This window comes from Rousettus aegyptiacus, unplaced genomic scaffold (genome assembly GCF_014176215.1).
Source record: "Rousettus aegyptiacus isolate mRouAeg1 unplaced genomic scaffold, mRouAeg1.p scaffold_m13_p_5, whole genome shotgun sequence".
Taxonomy (NCBI): Eukaryota; Metazoa; Chordata; class Mammalia; order Chiroptera; family Pteropodidae; genus Rousettus; species Rousettus aegyptiacus.
Window position 1 is genome coordinate 94,288,260 of NW_023416308.1, and position 21,225 is coordinate 94,309,484.

The 21,225-nt window shown below is 33.5% G+C and overlaps 1 protein-coding gene and 1 pseudogene across 4 annotated transcripts in view; one reads left to right on the forward strand and one right to left on the reverse strand.

Moving 5' to 3' along the window:
• ANO3 (anoctamin 3) overlaps positions 1–21,225 on the forward strand; it is a 347,116-nt gene that overhangs the window by 90,324 nt on the left and 235,567 nt on the right. The window lies entirely within an intron of this gene.
• Positions 6,928–7,046, reverse strand: LOC118603454 (annotated as a pseudogene).

Consider the following 21,225-nt stretch of genomic DNA (forward strand, 5'->3'; position numbering starts at 1 on the left):
TTCAGCTCTTTCTATAGAGTTTTTATCACTTTAAATTGTCATGTCATCCTTTATTTGACTTCTCATATAATTAATAATTTAGAGTTATAATGTTACTGCTTGAAGAAGTTGAGAAGATTTTTATGAGCATTATAAACTTAAAAGATTACTTTTAAAAGGCATTTTGATACTTTACTGTACAATTTTATGTTGTTTCCTTCTCAAATTATTTAAGGTAATTTTTTTGTTTACCTTAAGACAGTAATTTATGTAGCTGACAATTTCTAGTCAGTACTTAAATGTGAACATGCTTCCAAAATTCTGGATAAGAAAGAGTGAATTGTAATATTAAGTATTGAGCATGTGCTCTGTCCTGAGTACTTATAACTTTATCTAGTTGAATCCTCATAAATCTCTAAAAAATATTTTTTATATATTTTATACAGGAAGAAACTAACTATAAGAGATATTAAGTAATTGACCTTTGCTTAATAGTTTATAAAACTTCAGTGTTACTTCAGGTATTTCTGTTGACAAATCCCATAGTATTTGCATTGGGCTAAGATTAATTAAAATGTGGTGGTGGGAAAGGGAAAGAATAATAGACTTTACAGTGGACTTATTCCTGAATCAATCATGTCTACAATCTTAAAATCTCTTCTCAGTTTCAATTAAATACCATCTTTGTGAAACCGATAACATTTCATTATTTGGACTTAATCAGACTCAACTGATTTCCTTTGTTTTTCTTTGTGTTTTTGTTTTGTTTTGCCTCTGTTTTTGTTTCTGAGGTGGTGCTGAGCTGAATCCAGAAGGCTGTAGAATAATTCACTAAGGGAAGAAAAATCATATACTCTGCGTGACTACTAATTCATTATGATAAGCTTCATAATAATCAGTGACAGTGTTATTTTTCAGATTCACCATGTTATCAATAGCAAAATGGAGACAAAATAGGTTAATTAATGTAGGTAGATTATAACTAGTAAATGTATCAGTGACTATCAAGTCCAGTTGATATATCAAACTCTCTTCTCTGTCCAAATTTCCATGCTTTTTCAGATACAATATTACAAAAAGAATCTCCTTCTAAATAATCTTAACAGAATTTGTGACTCACATTCCATCAGTAGCAGTTTTAATATATTTTTCTGGTTGGGCAATGATTTTTCTGAATAAATTATAAAAATAGAAATTCATAATATATAAGGCTTCACAGTATATCTGAAAATAACCTCATGAATTGCTAAGTGAAGCTCTGTTCTGCACAAAACAGTATTCGTATTTGATAAGAATATATTCTAAAAAATATGTCTGAAATGAAGCAGAAACTGTACCAGAGAATAATCATTGTCAGGCTCTTTCCACAATATCTTTCAGTAAAATAAAATACATGTTTTGCGAATGTTTGTCTCTTACTTTTATTCTTGATAATGTATTATCTGTGTATAAAAATTTTAGCAACAATTTTTCTGTACTTGTTCCTATACTTATATTTTTGTGAAAAAGCCTAAGGTCAGTTTATTTCCAATTTCGTTTGTCTGTCTATCTATCTATCTATCTATCTATCTATCTATCTAATTGACCTTTTTTTTTGGCCACTCATAAAGGTTTTTATTCTTAAAATGCAGCCATTTAATCTGTATAAGTCTCATGATTGGTAATCTCTAAATTTTCCTGGAATACCATTGCCCTTTCAGATACATATTTTAAATTTTTCTTTCCTCCACCTTCCCACCACAAAGAAAAAATTTCCTTCTCATAAACCCTCGAATATCTTTGTTCTATATTTGTTCTTCTCTAAGTAGCTCGAATTCTTTATCTTTTAGTTGGATAATCTCTGTAATCACTTTTCTTTTGTGTCTGTTTGCTCATGTGTCTTTTCTACATTTTCCTCCTTTTATTTTATCTCTTTTGTTGTTTAATTATATGTTACTGGATTTCTTGGTCTCCACAGAATTTATAGCACACAGTACAATGCCTGCCACACTGTTGGGTTTCTATAAGTGTTAGCCGAATATATTATGAATAAAGAAAAACAAAAAGTTTTTATGTTTTTCATACTCTTTTATTAATGTTAGTGATTAGTGAATGCAAGCTCCTTTTCATTGTTTTTATGTGTTCAGTTTGTCAATTCAGCAGAATAGTAAAGGCTATTTTTTTTTTACCTAGTAAAATATTTAATGGTTTAGTCTGCAAACATTTCTATAGGCCATAATTATGGTATTTAAAATAATAGCTTTGTTGACAGATCGACCTAGTTTCAGGTCACAGTCCTGCCAGGTAATAATTGGGAGAATATAGTAACAAGACAGTGTTCTTTCATTAAAACATAAGTCCCACACCTTATCATGGTGTCTTTCAAATAGTAGATCCTCTGAAAATATTTTGGAATGTCTGATTGATGAATAAATTTAAAAATCATAGATATAATTTTTAGTTGCTCAGAAATGTTATCATTAATACATTTATACTTCACAAAATATAAAAATCTATTAAAACCACAAATAATATTGTAGATTTAAATAATATGTAAAGCCAAGTATAACTGTACAGTAATTTGAAAAAAATGCTTCCCACCATTTGATTTTGTTCATTCAGTGACATAGGAAAGTAATGTCATTATTTCTTTCATGTGATTGAATATTGGATGTGTGTTAGGGTTTGACACAGACATGGAGAACTCAGCTAATGATATCCAAATAACTGTAAAGTTTATAAAGAATTAATTCCTTATGCAACATGGGTCTGCCAGGTGAGAAAAAAAAGGGATTAAAATAAGTGTCAGAGGACAGCAGCATCATCCTTTCTGAACTTTTTCATTATAAAGAAATAAAGATGACTTCAAATTATAGCTTTCTGGCACAGATATTTTAAATGAGCTTCTATCAGTATTTTGATGAAAGAAAAGGATATTTAACCAAGCACGAATGATGTGCTATTTTGTAAAAAAAATTAAATAGAAAAAGAAAAAAAGAAAAAAATGCAGATATATGAAGAAAATACTTTGATTTTTATATCTAAAAAGTTCTGTATTATTTGTATTTATAAACCTAGTCTAAAAGAAATGTGTGCATAAGGGTTTATGTTGAAGTATGGTCAGTCCAGCATTATCAATGTTATTGAAAAATTAGACAAAATGTCCACCACCAAATTATGAAGCATTTATATAATCTAAATTATCAAGTCATTCAGAAACAAGTGTTAGATATGGTAAATAGCATCACTATTAAAAATGTACATTGTAATTTATATATCGCTACGCATATTTCCTCATCCTCCTTACACACCCCAGACCCAGTGACATGAAGCTTGACCAAAGGACTTAAACAGTGCAACAAAATGTGAGCAGAAGAGGTGTCTGTCATTTTTCAACAGAACAGCTCCTCCCTGTGCCTTTTCTTCCCTTTGTTATGATGCACGCAATGTCCCAGATAGTGTCTCTTCCCTCAGTCTAGTTTCATAGGGGAGAATTGATGGATTCCTGGAACAGAACTGTTACTCCTGTAGTCTACATATTGTAACTGTGAACGAAAGCCACTGGGGTTTTAGAATCATCTGTTACTTCCACAGCATAGTTTTGTCTGAGGTGACACTAAAAGAGTAAATTCATAATATGGCCGATACTGTGAACAGTCTACATTTCCAAACTCTGAACATAAATCGAAGTGGCTATATGCAAATGACATGTCATCTTCTGGTAACTTTGTCATCATATTTTTGCTTTAGGTCACAGCATCATTTTGCTGTTGGAAAATGTGTAAATTCAAATAAAGTATGCAGAGGCACTTCAGTGATATACAACTTTTTTTTTTTAAAGACTACTACTTAACCCTCCTACTTGTCTACCCTTCTTCAGCTGGTTAGGAAGGAGTGAAATGGGGTAGATGGAAGAGGAAACAATTTTTACTTTATACAAATACATATTTATCTCCAAATTCATCAGGTTGTATACATTAATTACTTATAGCTTTTTGTATGTCCAATAAGTAAATCAAAAAGCAGAGGGAGAAATGTCAAATATATATATTTAATAATTTAAAAACTTTTAAAAGCTGGCTGAAAATGCTATAATTTCTCTTTACCCCTGTGAATATTATCATGGATTTCAGAGATTTTTTTGTAAGTCATTTGATTTTTAAGACTTGATTTTTGGTATATTTGTTGCTTTATTCACATTTTTGTGAAGCTGACCTGTACTATATATTAAAAAGTGGAAATCTGGATTTGATCTCTGACTTGACATATATGAGTGCTACTAAAATAAAATATAATTTATCTAAAAAAATTTTTTCTTTATTTAATAGGAATGTCCAAATCCACTAAAAAGAAGAGAAAATAAGCTATACTTTGTTTTTATGTTACAGTATTTCATAACTACACTCTGACTAAAGTAAAATATGATTCTTCAGAGAAGTCTATAAAAACTACAGTAATTTATCCAGTTTTTTATTCACTTTATTTTTCATAAAGATGAAATGCCTGACCTTTTTTTGACATTAAATGCTGAAGCACATAGTTTATAAAATCCTACAAACACGTTTGTAAACCAAAGAAATCCATTTTAAAAATGCATTTAAAATGGATTTCTTTAAAGAAGAAAGTCCCTCCTCTTTTGAGATAGAGGCAGGAGTTAATGTTTTTCTTCGATGACATATTTTAAGTCAGAGTTGCTTTTCCCCCATGTCACTCTGAAGGTCAGTTCTCAGAACATCTGGTGAATGTTCAAGAATGGCACATTTTAGTGATATAGGAGGGTTTTCTGATATCTAGTCCAATAACTGAGGATTCAGAAATCAGAAGGAAATTATTACATAAATTCTAATAAACCTTTAAATACTTTCCTCCTCCTCACTTTCTTAGCTGAAGAACTTTACAGTTAAATAACTTTAGAGTTAAATAGATCTTGATTTTAATTCTGGTTTGATTGCTTTCTAAATGCGTGATCTTGGATGAATCAGTTAACCTCTCTGAAGCTATTCTCTCTGATTTGTATAAAGGAATAACAATACCTTCTTCACTGATTTGAGGGAGATGAAATCACAATAATCTACATACAATGCTTAGCAGAGTTTGTGACCAAATACAAGCACTCCACACAAGGGGGACTTTGCCTGCTTTATAAAAATGTGTATTTGCATGTGAGCAAACAGGTGACCGTTAATTACCTAGCTGCACCTAGGAACCTGAGCTAACAAAAATGCCTACCAGGTGTCAGTCGGGCATCTCAAGTGATGCCATATACTTCTTTGTCCTTAGATTTCACCGCAAATGAAAAGAATTGCCTGAGGCTCTTGCAGATGCCTAGACCCCACCTCAGAAGTTCTGATTAGAAAGATCTGGGAGGGAACCTTGAAATTAACATTTTAGCCACTATGGCCAGATGAGCCTGGGATAGGCGTCCCATCAGTCTTCCTTCAAGAAACTCAGCCTTCATTTTTACAGGTGAATTTGATATTTATATAACTTTTAGTTCTTTCCACAAATAATCCTAGTTTTTAAGCTGAAATGAGGCTGTCCTCATACAGACTATCTTAGTAGGGCCATACTTATGTTCAAATAGGGATCAGTTTTCCAACATATACATTCCAATAGACAGGTACCCCTCAGTGGTCAAATTTTAGCCATTACTTTCAGTTAAAACAGCACTTCCCAGTCTGTTCTATTTCTGTTAAGATTACACCACGTTAGAATACATTTTTAGTAGCCAATTTAATGTGTTTGAAAAATATCCCCACCTCTCTCATGCTGAGGTAAAATCAGTTAACCTGACTCCCTTTAGAGGTCATCTCCAGCAAAGTGACACTGTTTGCCTCTCTGGGGTTTTCATTATATTTGGGTTTGTATAATGGATCAGCTTGGCATCGACGACACTCAAATGATATTTCATCTCTATCACTTGATAGACTGACCTTTTCTTTTACAGTAATGGGCTCTCACTAACCTCTGATGATGTCGAGGTCACCTAAATTGCTCAATCATGCTCTGAATTACCTCAGGTTCTGAATTAAAGCAGCCATTTGATAGCTGGTCACGATATGAGGTAAGCATGCCCTCTAGTGGACACTGTTCAAAATGCGCTGCCTGTGTTTTCTGTCTTCACTCAGGGGATGAGGGACAATTTAAATCAGAAATAAATTCATGTACAAGAAAAATAGACACCTCCAGTTTCACCAAATATTTATGTTCTTGGTGTGAGGATTTTTCTCATCGTATGATTTTGAATGAGCTAATACAGAGCATTTCAATAACAATAAGCAGTTATTGACGAATGCTGTAAGAGTGTGTATGAGTGTTTACGAAAATGGCTATTTCCATCATATGAATGGAGAAGGGAGCATCTCTCAAGGAGGAGATAGAATTGTTCATGTTGTATCTAGACTTTAGAATAGATAGATTCTATTATAAGATACCTCCTTATGGTTGACATTAAAGAATTAATTTTGACTCCCAGGATGTCTGAATTTTTATCTCATCACCTAACCCCTCTGTTTAAAATCCCTTATTGGACCCTACTAGCCAGTAAATTAAAGTATAAACTTCTTAGAACATCATAAATAAGGCTTTCGCAGTTAAGGTCAAACAATCTTTTTAATCTTTTGCTACTCTTCATCGTGAATTCTGAGATTTTAGCAAAATCAAACTACATGTATCTAGAAAAGTATCAGATTGGTTTGATCCTGTATGTGTGTTAGAGAAAGGCACTGCCCCCTCCTAGAGGCAGCTGGGGACAGGGCCGCAGAGAAGGTGGGCTGTGTCTTACCTGGTTGGGCACCTGTGTCCTGGGCAAATATGCACATAAGTAGCCCTTACTACTCAACCATTATAAAGGAACAGTTATAACTTTTTTTTTTTTTTTTTTTAGGCAAGGCAACCCTTCTTTGACCTCATAGATTGCAATGACCTTGTCAGCTTACAGTCCCTTATTTTTTATTTTTTATTTTTTTCCACCTACAGCTCCTGGTCTTCCTATGCGGTCTCCCATCCAAGTACTAACCAGGCCCGACCTTGCTTAGCTTCAGAGATCAGACGAGATTGGGCACATTCAGGGTGGCATGGCTGTAGTCTGTTATAACTTTCAAAGATCAAGAAGCACAAATCAATCTTTAAAATTAAAAAAAAAAATTCATTCATGTTTCTATGCTTTTCCACATTCTGTTCTTTCTACTTCTGACGCCTTTCTTCTCTTCTTCCTTCCTTCCCTCCTTTGGAGATTTGTCCACAAAATTCCTTCTTCTTGACTTAAATATTATCTTCTCTGTAAAACTTTCCTAATCTTTCATTTTCTCAATTATGCCTTGAACAATCTACTTACTATAGTAGACTGAGTTTTTGAGGATTTTTTTAAAGCCTGATAGTGTACATGTGATCTAAAACATACTCGAGTAAGACATTTCTATGAATAAAAGATTGATTTAATATGTACATATGCTCCATTGTGTTTTCAAGTATAAACTGGAACTTAATTCTGAACTTAATTCTACCTATGGTTTTCCTTCTAAGATAATGTGAGTGGTATCTATCATTACTGCTCCGCACCCATTCCCACTCTTTAAGTAATGACTCTCAGCCTCATTATTGTTGTAACAATGCCCAGATTCCCTTTCGGGGCTTTTACATACTCCCGTGTGCTTCCAGTGATATGATGTCGATCTTACTGTTGAGAACATCACATTCTTCTAGCCTTGGTGATAAACTCAAGAATGGACAATGTTGAGATCTTTGCTAATTCTGGAAAAGAGACTTGTACTTTTCCACTAGCTATGAACTTTGAAAGATGTGAGGAATAGTACTAACATCATCTTGCTACCATGTGAAACCAATATTATGATAACATTGCAGAAATGCAGAGAAATGGGGGTGTTGGTGAGGTTGCTGAGAATGTAAATTAAGTTATGACTCACTGGAATGTATTTTGGAATGTGATCCAGTTAAGATTGAGTTTTTTATCTTTATGAAGTCCTGAAAGTCATAATCGATTATAAATATTTTATTATTTATCCTTATTCAGACTTTACTATTTATTTTTATTTAATTGGGCTCAAGCTGCAAGAAAGTAAGCATCCATCTATAGATAGTCCTCAGTAGTTGGCATAAAAATACTGTGATTGGTTTGGACATTAGGTGTCCTAATTCTGAGATAATTGAGTTTTTCACTGATGTCTCTGAGTTCCCTAATAGATTAAACTCCTATTACCCATGGTAGTAACTTTCTAGATAACATATTTTTTTATTATTTGTTTTCCCTATATCACTTCCCCACTTATTTTTAGTGTTCTCTGTACCTTTCAAGCAAACTACTTGCATTCGAAATTTTGTCTGAGTCTTCTTTTGAGGGAACCCAAGACTAAGACCAAGACTCTGTATGTTTGTGTGTGAGTGGCATGTGATGTGTATACTAGGGCTCTTTTATAATACAAGCTACTGTGTGGACACCTTTCCCACCTTTATGATGATCACATGTTGCCCAACAGCTAATTTAGGGAAATTCCAATATCCTGGAAAGAGGCAACTGTGTGTGAGGGATGGACTGAAGGTAGGAGAAACTAGAGGCAAGAAAGAATGCCCAGTGACAATTGTAATAATCCAGGAGAGAGAAAATAAATGCTCCATTCCTTGAGTCTCTAAGGCATTTTTCTTATGAGTTCCTATCTCAGTTAGTTCCCTTCAAGTGGTGAGAGATGTTTTCAGGTCCAAAAACAAAAAGGTGCTTCACGGTTTTGCCTAAGATTTATTATTTTATAACATTAGAAATAAGATTGTGACACAAATAGTACATTAAATAGATATCTTACCAGACTACTGCCTCTCTTAATTGTTTGTTTGTTATTATTGTTGTTGTTGTTGTTCTACATCTTGAAATGAAAAAGTGTCTTGTAGATCTAGAACTGTAAGAAAGTTTTTAAATCATATATCTGAAAAGGATTTCATATCCAGAATATACAAAGAACTCTTCTAATATGTGACAACAGAAAGGCAAACAATCCAATTTTTAAAAATAGTTGAAAGACTTGGGTAGACATTTCTCCAAAGAAGATATACAAATGTTTTCTCATTGCTTTTTTGGAGAGTTTTTTTCCGGAGGTCTTTATCATTTTTCATGACAATCTTTCCCACTTATTACCTCTTATAGAATTATAGTATAGCATCAAAATCAAGAAACTTACATTGGTATAATATGTGTGTATAGTTCTAAGTCATATTATCACATGTGTAGAGTTGTGTAATCACTCCTAAATCAAGATACAGAACTATTATATCACCGCAAAGATTTCTCATGTGCTATCTTTTTATAGTCACATCCACCCCCACCAACCCCCACTTTTCACCATCCTTAAACCCTGTTAACCACTAATCTGTCCTGAAATCGACATCATCTGTCAGAAACAGGTCACCATTTCCCAGGAATGGTGCTTCTATAATATTCCTGCTACACTCAGTTACTGACAGGGAGCAGCTGACAAGCCTCTCCACCAAAACTGTAATAGATTTTAGAGCACAGCAACTGGGCAGCCTGTCATTTATGCTCCCTGGAGTCAGAGTTCTGACAGGCTGCCAAAATCAGTAAGAACATGTATAACATCTGTCTCTGGTATTGTTTTTATCCCGAGCACTTGGCACATAATAGTTATAATACTTTATTAAGTTCCAAACAGTGGTCACAGTACTTTTTGTGTAGTGATTCAATTGTTATTACAATCATATGTAATAATTAACATTATTGTCTCTATTTGACAGGTGAAGAAATAAAGATCTAAAAAGCTAAGTTATTTGTCCAAGGTCATACAACTTATAAATTACAGACAAACTGGCTTCAGAATCTTCATGGTGTTTTATCTTTGTGTGTGTGTGTGTGTGTGTGTGTGTGTGTGTGTGTGTGTATGTGTGTGTATGTCATATATACATTTACATATACATATAATACTATAACAGGCACTCAATTGGTCTCTGTTAAAGAAATGAATGAGTGAATGAACAGAAAATAATTAGTTTCTCTTCATATTCATCTTCGGAACAGCATTTCTAATCCAATCTGAACTCCTGGTGAGAAGAGAAAAGTGAAGAGACTAAAATAATTAAAGTGGACCTAAAGGGCCCCTACTCCCAAATTGTTATTAGCTTAGACTCTGTCCAAACTCCACCTCAGATGACTTGAGATTCCTCTTCATACTTGCTTTAAAACATTATGGAAAGCTTTAAGCTTTACGAACTAAAATTTGGCAAAGATATTCTAATCAGGAATAATTGTGTATAATAACTTTTTATTCTACTACAGTTATTTTCACTTGGGGGAGTAAAGGTCAGCCCAAACATTTAGCGGAGATTTCATCACAATGGTTTGGCATAAAAACATGAAATATTTATGCTTATCGAAAGAGTTCATAGGATTATAAAGCCCATGAACTGGGTTAATGTGCTGATAGGTTTCTGAAGATATTGCTTGAAGAGACAGTTTTGCTCTTTGTCCTTCTATGGCCCCTGCTACAGTGTGAGCTGGGCAAGTTTTATAGTCAGGCAAATGAGTGTCTTTCTTAAGATCCTCATCTCTTTTGGAAGATGTCTGCCCCAGCTCAGCTCACGTGCATCTTCAACACATAGCTCAGCCATGGTAGGGCCACCTAGATTAGCCACAATTCATATCCTACTGTGCCAAGGTAAAAACATGAAAACCGTTACTCTGCATCTACACACTGTTTAATTTTAGAATTATTATTAGCAGTGGGGAACTGTGAAGCAAAGCTTGGGGCTACATTGTTTTGGTCATCAATAGAACTCTTTTTTTTTGTTTGTTTCCTGAACTTCACTTTTGTATTATACCATCAGTCTGAATTATAAGGTATTAGACAAAAATTTCTGGAACTCCTTGTTTTCAATTGAAAATATAGTTGACAGTGCTGTTTGTATCATCATGGAGGGTTCTCAGAATATACTGAAGAATAACATATATCCAAGGACCAGGAATCAATCTGAGCTGTGCTTTTCCTAAACAAACAGAGCCATTTTCTGTGTTCTTCAATATATTTAACTGATTCCTGTGTTTATCTCTTTTACTTAGTTGGTAGAAAATGCAAGGAGAAATTTGTTGCCAACTTCTAACGAAATTAGAGACTGCATTCTGCATATTCACATTTGGATTCATCTTTTCCTCAAAATATTGCCTTTCCTTCTATTTTTTCTCAACTTTTAAAATCTTACCACATGTATTTATTCCTTCCTGAAAAAGACAAGATAATATGTATTTTTTAAATTAAGAAGTTCATTATTCTTGACATTATGTAGGTCACTTTGTGGCATTAAGAAAAGAAGTTAAGATAACTAAATAAATTTGAAAAACAAGAATATATCTCACAGATACCCAGTTGAAAACAATACTTATTTTGTATCACTTCAACCAAGTTTCAGGAAAATTCAAGTTTCATGAAGCACCAATAGCCTTTAATTTGGAGGTGAGGGGGCTTTTGAAAAAAAAAATATATATGTATATATTTACATATATATATAATTACAAATATGGAATTAAGATTTGAGAAAATAACTATAATTCAAATTATGAATTTTTAAAAAGTCACACAAAAAAATCACACAATTCAGAAAAATAACATAGGTCCTAAGTAACTACCTGTCATGATTCTGTGTCTTATATTTTGACTATATTACTCTTTGAATATTTTTGAATGCATTTTTATAGCATTTTCTATAGAAAAAAATTGAAATATTACTTATTGCTTTCTCTAAAATGGTTAATCAAATATTTTCAATTATTATTGTTTTTAAACATTTGTGTCACAACTTGCTATTAATAGTGCCATGCAAATTTTTAGAGTTTTTATGTCACCCATGTGCCAATCTATTAGCATAACTATATCTTAAAATCTTTGTGTGTGTGTGTGTGTGTGTGTGTGTGTGTGTATTTCTAAGGTCCCTTTCTTGGTCTTGGAAATTCCAGGAAAAATGAAGGATACTGGTGTTTAAAGTTTATTATCTTCACTGTAAATTTGTTCTGCAAGCAAAGGCAGAAGCACCACATCTTTAGTTACTTAAAGCATTCAACAATTAGTTCAACATAAAGAGTAACTCACAATTGCTTCTTTTCCTGGAAAAGAAAAAAGATTGACATTTACTGAGGGACTACTCAGGCCAACCTATGCAGAGTAGTTTTATAAAAATGAATCCATCTTTATATCTATTAAATAAGTACTTAAAAACACCTATTCTCCAGGATACTAGACAACTTAATCACCAACAAGATAGGCCTGGAACCTTAAATTCTAATGAGGGATAATAAACAATTAAATAGGCATATATAATGGTTAATAAACGATAAACGGATAATACACAGCTAAATTAACAACTGCTAATTTGTAATAACTGCCCTGAAGGAAACAAATAGGGTGCTATAGGAAAGAAATTTGAGAAGTTGGAGACCAAGTCTAGATATAGAAATCTCTAAATCATTATTAAAGCTGAGACCTGCAAGATGAGAGAAAATCAAACATAAGAAAAATGAGAAAAGTGTGGTCAGGGAGTGGGACCAGTTTGTACAAAGACCCTGAGACTTAAGATACAATGATCTATTTGAGGTAACGTAGAGAAAAGCAATGAGCTGAGTTGAGTGGATAGGTGAGTGCTGCGATGTGACATGGGTGGCACAGGCAGCTCCCAGATCACTGCAGTCTTGGGGACCAGGGCAAGGAGCGTTGCAAGTGCAGTCAGAAGCAATGTCAGGGTTGTATCCGAGGCTGGCATGACTTTCTATTCAGTCTGCTGTGTGCGGCATGGAACGTATAAACATTAACAGAGGAAAGTGGAGAGGGCAGTTGGGAGGTTGATTCAACAGTACGTGTGAGAGATGATGGTGTCTTGCACTAGATTAAATAGATTGCAGATGGAGTGGAATGGCATAAAATAAATGGTAATTCCTGGTGAGTAGAATGTGAGGCAAAATACAGGAGAAAGAGGGTCTGAATTTGATTCCCTGGTGCTGCACACTTTTTCTGATGTGGAGAAAGTTTAGGGGAAAAACAGATTTTGTTTAATCCTGAAAGCAACCTTATAAGGTGTTTTTATACTCATTGTATGTATATGAAAGTGAATAAACAAGTGAGCTTTATCTTTCCTTCTATCCTTCAATTCAGAAGTGGAAGAATATAAATGGATTTCTTGTTATTTATTTCCTTAAGAAATAAACATTTGAATACTGATCTTCCTTTCTCCCACTAAGTTTTTCGATGTTTGGACTAGTTGGTCTCAAAGAATGGTATTAAAGCCTATGAAATGTTGAGCTATTAAATGCTTCTTCAGCATTTCCACTAGAGGGAGCTTCCACAATGCGTTTTATTTTCTCTTCCCTGCTCAGTTTTTCATAACTATGGTAAAGTCACCCACAGGCTTAATAAAGTTCACTTTAATTTTTAGAAAATTATATGCACATTTTGCATAAGAGTCTAGAGTTTCGATCAAGGAGAAATGTAGGAAATGAAAGAAAATGTAGGAAATGAAAAGAAAAAAAGAAACTCATATTTATATAATTGGCAACAAAGTATTCAATTTTAACTGTGGTAGAGGAAGAATCTGAAAGTATTTCAGTAAGGGCCTATATTACCGAATATAAAATTTTTCTACTATGAGGAGTTTTAGGAGCACTTGAGTGATATAGGGATTTAATAAATAACACAAAATAAGCATAAACCTAACAACAATAATTATAGCAACCACTTGGGTGCCAGTTGATCCGCTAATCACTTTTATAGATAGAGAATCTTACGTTATCATTCTATTAGATCTGAACTGTCGGTTTCAGATGCATATCAGTCAGGGCAATCCTGGGGTGTTCTAACCCTTTGTCATGTGCTGATCCATGAGATGCTGCATGAGGACAGTAGCAGCGCATAGCAGCAGTCCATGGAAAGGCATGAGTGATAAAAGCATCACCCAAAGTGGAGTCTCTAGGACGCCAGAGCATGAGTGTCCTATTACTCATTAGAAGCACGTGTATCTAATCTGGGATTGCCTTCCTCCTTGGGATCTGACACATAAGGTGTGATGAGTTTTAAAAGACCCTTGGATTTCATCTGTTGCTTCCTGATAGCAGATAAAGTGGAAAAGACCACCTTAGCTCAGTCAGTCTACTTGAAGTCGACCTTTTATTGCCCATCTAAAAATAAGCAGTTCTCCACATCCTGAAATTATAATGGGAGAAATAGCCCACGGGGCTCTGAAAACAGAATGTGACAATAGAGCCTGGGGAAGAAAATTTTCTTAACCACAAAAGATGTATATTTGATAGATCTTAACATTTTTGTATTCAGAGCACATGAAAGAAATCATTATATTTTGGGATATGTCAGAATTTAGCTCAGTGGTTGTGAATTCTGGCTATACACTGAAATAATCTGGGAAAGTGTTGAATCTCAGATGTTCAGGCCACACTTCATATTAATTAAAGCAAAATTGTGAGATTGAAACCCAAGCTTTAATCATTTTTGTTTGTTTGTTTGTTTTGTTTATTTGTTTTCCAAGTAATTTCAATGTGCAGCCAGTTCTGAAAATCACCAATGTAGTGTAGTGTTTCCGAAACATTTATGTATAAGAATCATCCTGAGATCTTATTAAAATACAAATTGTGATTCAGTAGGTGTTGGGTGTAGCCTGAAATGCTCAGAAGATGGTAATATTGGCATTAACACACCTCTCTCTATAGCAAGAATACCAGGCAAAGCGGGTGGGCTTTCCTCTCCATGATAGATATAGAGTTTCTGGAACATTGAATTTTAAGTATTCTTTATATATTCTGAAGACAAGTCTCTCAACAGATATTTAGTTTGCAATATTTTCTCCTTTCTCTGGGGTTATCTTTCCACTTTCTTGATAGTGCACTTGGAAATTAAAAAGGTTTGAATCTCGATGAAGTCAACGTTATCTAATGTTCTTTTGTCATTTATGCTTTTGATGTCTTACCTAAGAAATCATTGTCTAATCTAAAGTCACAATGATTTATTCCAATGTTTCTTCTAAAAGTTTTATAGTTTTAGCTGTTAGATTTAGTTCTGTGGTTCAGTTTATTTTGTCTGTGAAATAAAGGAAGACTCCACCTTTATATTTTTTTGCATGTATATCCAGTTATCCAAGCACAATTTTCTGAATGTTCTCTCCCCATTGAATTGCCTTGACACCTTTGTTGAAAATCAATTGACCATTAAAATAAAGGTTGATTTCTAGACTCTTAATTCTATTCCATTGATCTATATGTTTATCCCTTTGCCAGTTCTACAGTATCTTTGTTACTATAGCTTTTTAGGAAGTTTTGATACTAGAAAGTTTGAGTCCTTCAGTTTGTTCTTTTTCAAAATTGTTTTGACTACACTGGGTCCCTTGCATTTCCATATAAATTTTGAATTGACTTGTCAATTTCTCCTACACACACACTAGCTGGCATGTTGATAAGGATTGCTTTGAAACTATAGATCAATATGGAGACTATTGCCATCTTAATGATGTTAAGTCTTTTGATCCAGGTACATGAGATTTATTTCCATTTACTTAGGTGATCTTTAATTTCTTTCAACAGTGTTTATCCTTTTCATAGTACAAGTTTGGAGATATAGGAAAATAATTCTTCTTTTGTTCAGTTTTTTCCTAAATATCATGTACTTGCTGATGCCATTGTTAATGGAATTGTTTTCTTAATTTCATTTCCGGTCATTTATTGCTAGTGAATAAAAATACGACTTATTTTCTATATCATATTCTGCAAACTTGCCAAACTCATTATGTTTCTTAGTATATTCCTTAAGAATACACACACACACACACACACGCATGCATACATATATGTGTGTATATATATAATCTTATATATGTATATGTATGTATATATGATTGTCTACATTTAAAGAGTTTAACTTTCCAATCTGAATACATCTTTTTTTTTTCTTGACTAATTTTTCTTGCTAGAACCTCTAGTAAAATGGTCAATTGAAACAATAGTGAACATCTCTTCTTTTTGAATTTAGGACAAAAGTTTCAGTCTTTCACCATTAGGTATGTATTAGCTGTTAAGTTTTTCATAGAAGACTTTTCTAAGGTTAATTTGTCCTCTACTCCTAGTTTATTGAGTGTTTTTTTTTTTAATGTGAAAAGCTTGTGGATTTTATCAAATGATTTGTGTGTGTGTGTGTGTGTGTGTGCGCGCGCACGCCTATTGACTTGTTCATATGATTTTTGTCCTTTATTCTGTTAATATTGTGTGTTATATTGGCTGATGTTTATAAGTTATAGCAGTCTCTTTTGGGGGAAGAAATCCCATTTAATCATGTGGTATAATCATTTTTTATGTGTTGCTTGATTTGCTTTGCTATTATTTGGAGACTTTGTTGAGGATTTTGTATCTCTATTCATAATCGAGTACTGTCTTTAGTTTATTTTCTTATAATGCTTTTGTTTTTAGTATCAGGGTGACACTGGCCTCATAGAATTAGTTGGAAAGTCATCTATATTCTTCTTGTTTTATAAGATGTTCTGACATATTAGTATTAATTCTTTTTTATATCAGGTTTGCATATGCTTTTGTATGAGTTTATCTACAGGAAACACTAAATAAACACAGAAAACTATACCCAACTGAACCCAGCCACATGTGGATATAGGAAATACAATCCCCTACCCCTACACTCGAAACATTTACCAGCTACCTCAGTCACTGTCAGCGGTATGAGCCACATCTACTCACATCTTCATTACAAATACTCATTAGATTTCATATAACCTTCCTTCAACCACTTCCAAATCTATACCTCTTGCAATGACCACTTCCACAAGCAAACTTTAGGTCTCCGTCAAGTAAAATGCCACTTTATTGTAGTATTTATATATATCTTAGCCAGCATATATATATTTTTTTCCTTTTTAAGTTTCATTTTTTTTTGTTACCAAAGAAGTTTTTGAGTGTCGTATACCTAATCCCATTCTCCCATGACCCCTATAGTTTTAAATATGTATTTTGCATAACGTGGTAATTTTTAGGCATTTGTATATCTTGCTATAGCAAAATTATTTGTTTATGTAAAGATTTCAAGTTATTTATTTTTATTTCTTGTTTTAAAATTAAAACCACAAATATCTAAGAGTTCATGGTATTCTTAAGTTTAAAACTCAAAAGTATAAATCTGCTCCCTTCTATTCATTAACTACTAGGGAAATAATACTTAATCTTAATGGCAAAAAAGTTTGAAAGCCAAAGCCTTTGTATACATTATTCTCGCTTTAGTTCTACTCAGTGCTTCTCAAATCTAGATGTGTTGAATAATTATTATATATCTTATATAATCAAAACTGCATATGAATACATAAAGATGTTTTCAAAGTCAATTTGTTCCCTTCACATCATCATTTATTTTGTAGCGATTAGAGGAAATGGATCCATCTAGCATTCTGCTGATAAATAATTTAAAGCAGTAGCTTGAAACCATCGGGAGTCTCCAGCGTTATGAAAACCTGATGAAAATGATTGACTAACTCCCCAGAAACAAACATATATACTTATACACAAAACTCTAGAATATCATTTTAAGAGATTAAGAGAGTCCACAAAGCCCATTATGTACCTTAAATCAAAACAAATCCTGCTATTGTGAGGCTTAACACAATTTGCCTTGGAAGTGTGAGCTATTTTATATTCATTAAATTCTAGAAACCTTGACACCATTTGTAAGAAAGGAAGAAAAAGAATTATCTTATGCAGTAAGAATGAATTCAATCATCTTTATAGCCCTGTTGTACATCATCATACATCTCTACTTGATTCATGTCAAGAAGAGCAAATATATCACCATTAACCCATATTATGAAGTGAGGCTCTGCGTTCCAAGAATGAATTGCTTTCTAATTCTTACATGACTTTTCACTAGATATTCAGTTCAAAATATTTTAAAAATGTTATAATGACTATAAATGTTATAATGTTATAATGTTATAAAATGTTATAATGACTATAAATTTAGTAGCAAATATCTTTCTTTATGTAAGCATTACAAACGAGGTGAAGGCTTGTTCCATATTTTATCAAAATGAGCCTCACACGGGAGGAATTTCTTACTTAAAATGTTACATGGTAGACTATACTCCTATTTTAAAAAATAATTTGCAAGCAGTTTTTACATAATGCTTTCCATGATTCAAGTTCATTAGTTAGAACAGAAACTACTAGTAGGTAAGGGCAGAAACTGTTAGTTGCCTGCTTAAGAGCATTTTCTATTTCATACTTGCTCATCAGACTCTTCTTCAGCAATGAAGAGGCAAAGTGCTCAGGTAAAGTGGGGCTCTCTCCCAGAACCCTGATTATGAAGCAAGATCAGTTGTAGCAATTCACGATAATCCCCTACCCTTTAAAGAGGAAAACAAGAAGAGTGGTTGATGGTGTTGCTCTGAAACTCATTCTGTCACCCTATCATTTTAATACCTCCTTTTTTTTTTTCAATCCTGAGTGATTTTTCACAACTCAGCTTAACTGTTCTTCCCAGTAACTGCATCCAGGTTTTACATTGCTAGGAAAATATGACATCTGTGCTTCTGTAGGTTTTTCATTTTTGTTTGTTTGTAGAAAATCTTCGGTCTAGAGCAGGTCCATGGATTCCATTTTTTTTCTTATTGTTGTTCATGTTGTTTTTCAGTGTTTTGCTTTGTAATATAAGATACCTGGTGGTGTGTGTGTGTGGGGGGGGTTGTTTTATGGCAATATATGCTGAAATAATATTGCACACTAAAAGAGACCTTAAAGAAAACCTATGCAAACCCATCATTTTATAGATGGAGAAACTGAGCCCGAGGACAGATAATGTAATTAACCTTTCTTGAGCATCTATTATATATCCATGTGCTCTGCATATGTTATTGTTATTATTAAATGTAATCTCTGTGACAACTTTGTGAAATATTACTAATACCAATATATAGATGCGGACACTAATCCTAAAAATGATAACTCACTCAAGTGACACAGCTTATATTTTCATGTTATTCACCTAAAAGTTCTTGTTATCTTCTGTTACCAATATGTCTGATTATACTCCAGTGTGAGAGTCTGTGTATTTGGTTGGAGAGGCCACAGGAAGGCACATTTTGGAGAATTGTGGAGAGGTAGGTAGTGGAAGCAGGCTGTTGGAAATAAAATGTTTTTGAAGGACTGTTGTCTACAGTTTGGGAAATTATGGTTTATAATCTTTTCTTAGGATTCAGAAGCTGACTTATTCTGAATATATGATGATTGCCTCAGTACTATGATTACATTTTCAACATGGATGTATAAAACCAATGGAGAGCTATTGAGCTATTCTTGAACCCCTGTGTCTTCAGGGTTGATCTTCAATAATCACTATGCTGGTGCTTTGTATAGCATGGTCTTACTTACATAGTGCCCTTACAATGGCACTATGCTAGTTATTTTTATTGTTATTGTTATTATCATAACTATTCTAAAAAATCTCAGTAGATTAAGCAACTTTCACAGAGTCACACAGCAAATGTGACAGAACTAAGATGTAGACCCTGTTCTGATTTCCTCACCTCCCCACAATGCCTTTGCCTCTCACTGACAAAAAATGCCTGTGATTTTCCAGTTTATCATCCTCCTCTGAAACTTTAAAAAAATAAAAAAGAACTTCTTTCTTTCTTTCTTTTTCTCTTTTCTCTCTTTCCCCCTCCTTCCCTCCCTCCCCCTTTCTTTCTTTCTTTCTTTCTTTCTTTCTTTCTTTCTTTCTTTCTTTCTTTCTTTCTTTCTTTCTTTCTTTCTTTCTTTCTCCTTCCTTCCTTCCTTCCTTCCTTCCTTCCTTCCTTCCTTCCTTCCTTCCAAGTCTTTAAAAGACAGAAATAGATTGGAGGAGATAGGTATAAATGTCACCAATTGACAGCCTTCCACTTCTGTCATTTCTCTAATACATTTTTTAATAACCCCTTTGTGATAAAGCCTTTGTTTTACCCTTAGCAGCAATCACAGTTATTTGAGTGAAGAGAGTGGTAGAGAGTAGTATGGCTAATAAAAGGCTTTAAATGTATTTTATAACACTTAAAAGTATCATATAGCAAAAGAAAAAAAAAGTTATTGATGTTTCTTTAAAAAGTCATTTAAAAGTTATGCATTTCTATAAAAAGTCAAGATGTGAAATAGATTAACTCATATTTCAATCAGATATCAGGTCAGACTGAAATTTTCAAAGATATCTTTTAACATATTGCCAGATTTAATTCTTGCAGATGTTATTGTTCAGAAATAAGTCTGAGAAAACAGAGCCCAATGGACACTTTGAGCCACATGCCTCCCTTCCCCCACTCTCACCCATGCTTCTACCATCTGTGTTCTTCGTAAGATTGTTTCTCCTCCTGCTCAAACCGGAGTTGACTCCCTCTGATTCTGTTTTTTTTTTTTTTTTTTTTTTTTTTTTTTTATGAGCCCGGAAATTCTCTTGTGATAAGCACACTCCAGTGCTAACTGGAAAAGTAGAAACAGCTACTTAAACACAGTGCTGCCACTTAGGTTCACTGCCTGAATATGTGGGGGTTTTTAATAAAGAAAAGAAAATGAACTAGTTTAATATTCTCTGTAATAAGATGTCGGTGAGTCACAAGATTATTCTTTCTCTCGTGTTGGTAACTGATCTCATGTGCACTGATTTACATATAAAAATGTTCTTGGTATCTAAGAAAAACAAATGCTCATTACATGAGTGAGTTTATTAAAACCCTACTGCCTTGTGTAATTTAGCAGTTTCTTTATGAGTCACTGAATGTAAACATCTTTAAAATAAGATTTGAGAAAATGTCTATTTGAGATACCAGTGCTGGTCCTGGCCCTAGATTAATTGACCTTCCCTTTAATGCTTTGAGGGGTGAATAATATTAAGCAACATATTAAAGTCATTTAAATTTAAGCCATGTTTCTCTTTTATCACTCTAAATGGAAGAGAAAAAGTTAATATGCTCTCACAGTAGAGTCCTTCGAGTTACTCACACAGATTGAATTCCTTCTTAAGTCTGTGATTAGTTTTACCAGGAGACTGAAGATTTTACTGAGGTTAAAGGTTAGGAGAAGAGAAGGGATCAACATCCTTGCTATTTTTTGTGTTAGGTGATAGAAAATTATCACAAAGGTACAAAGTTGTAGATGCTTCACTGCAGTGAGTAATTATTGATAAATGATAGCAAAGGCACTGATTTGACAAGCGTTCTTATTTCCAAAACAAATAAGGCCTTAAC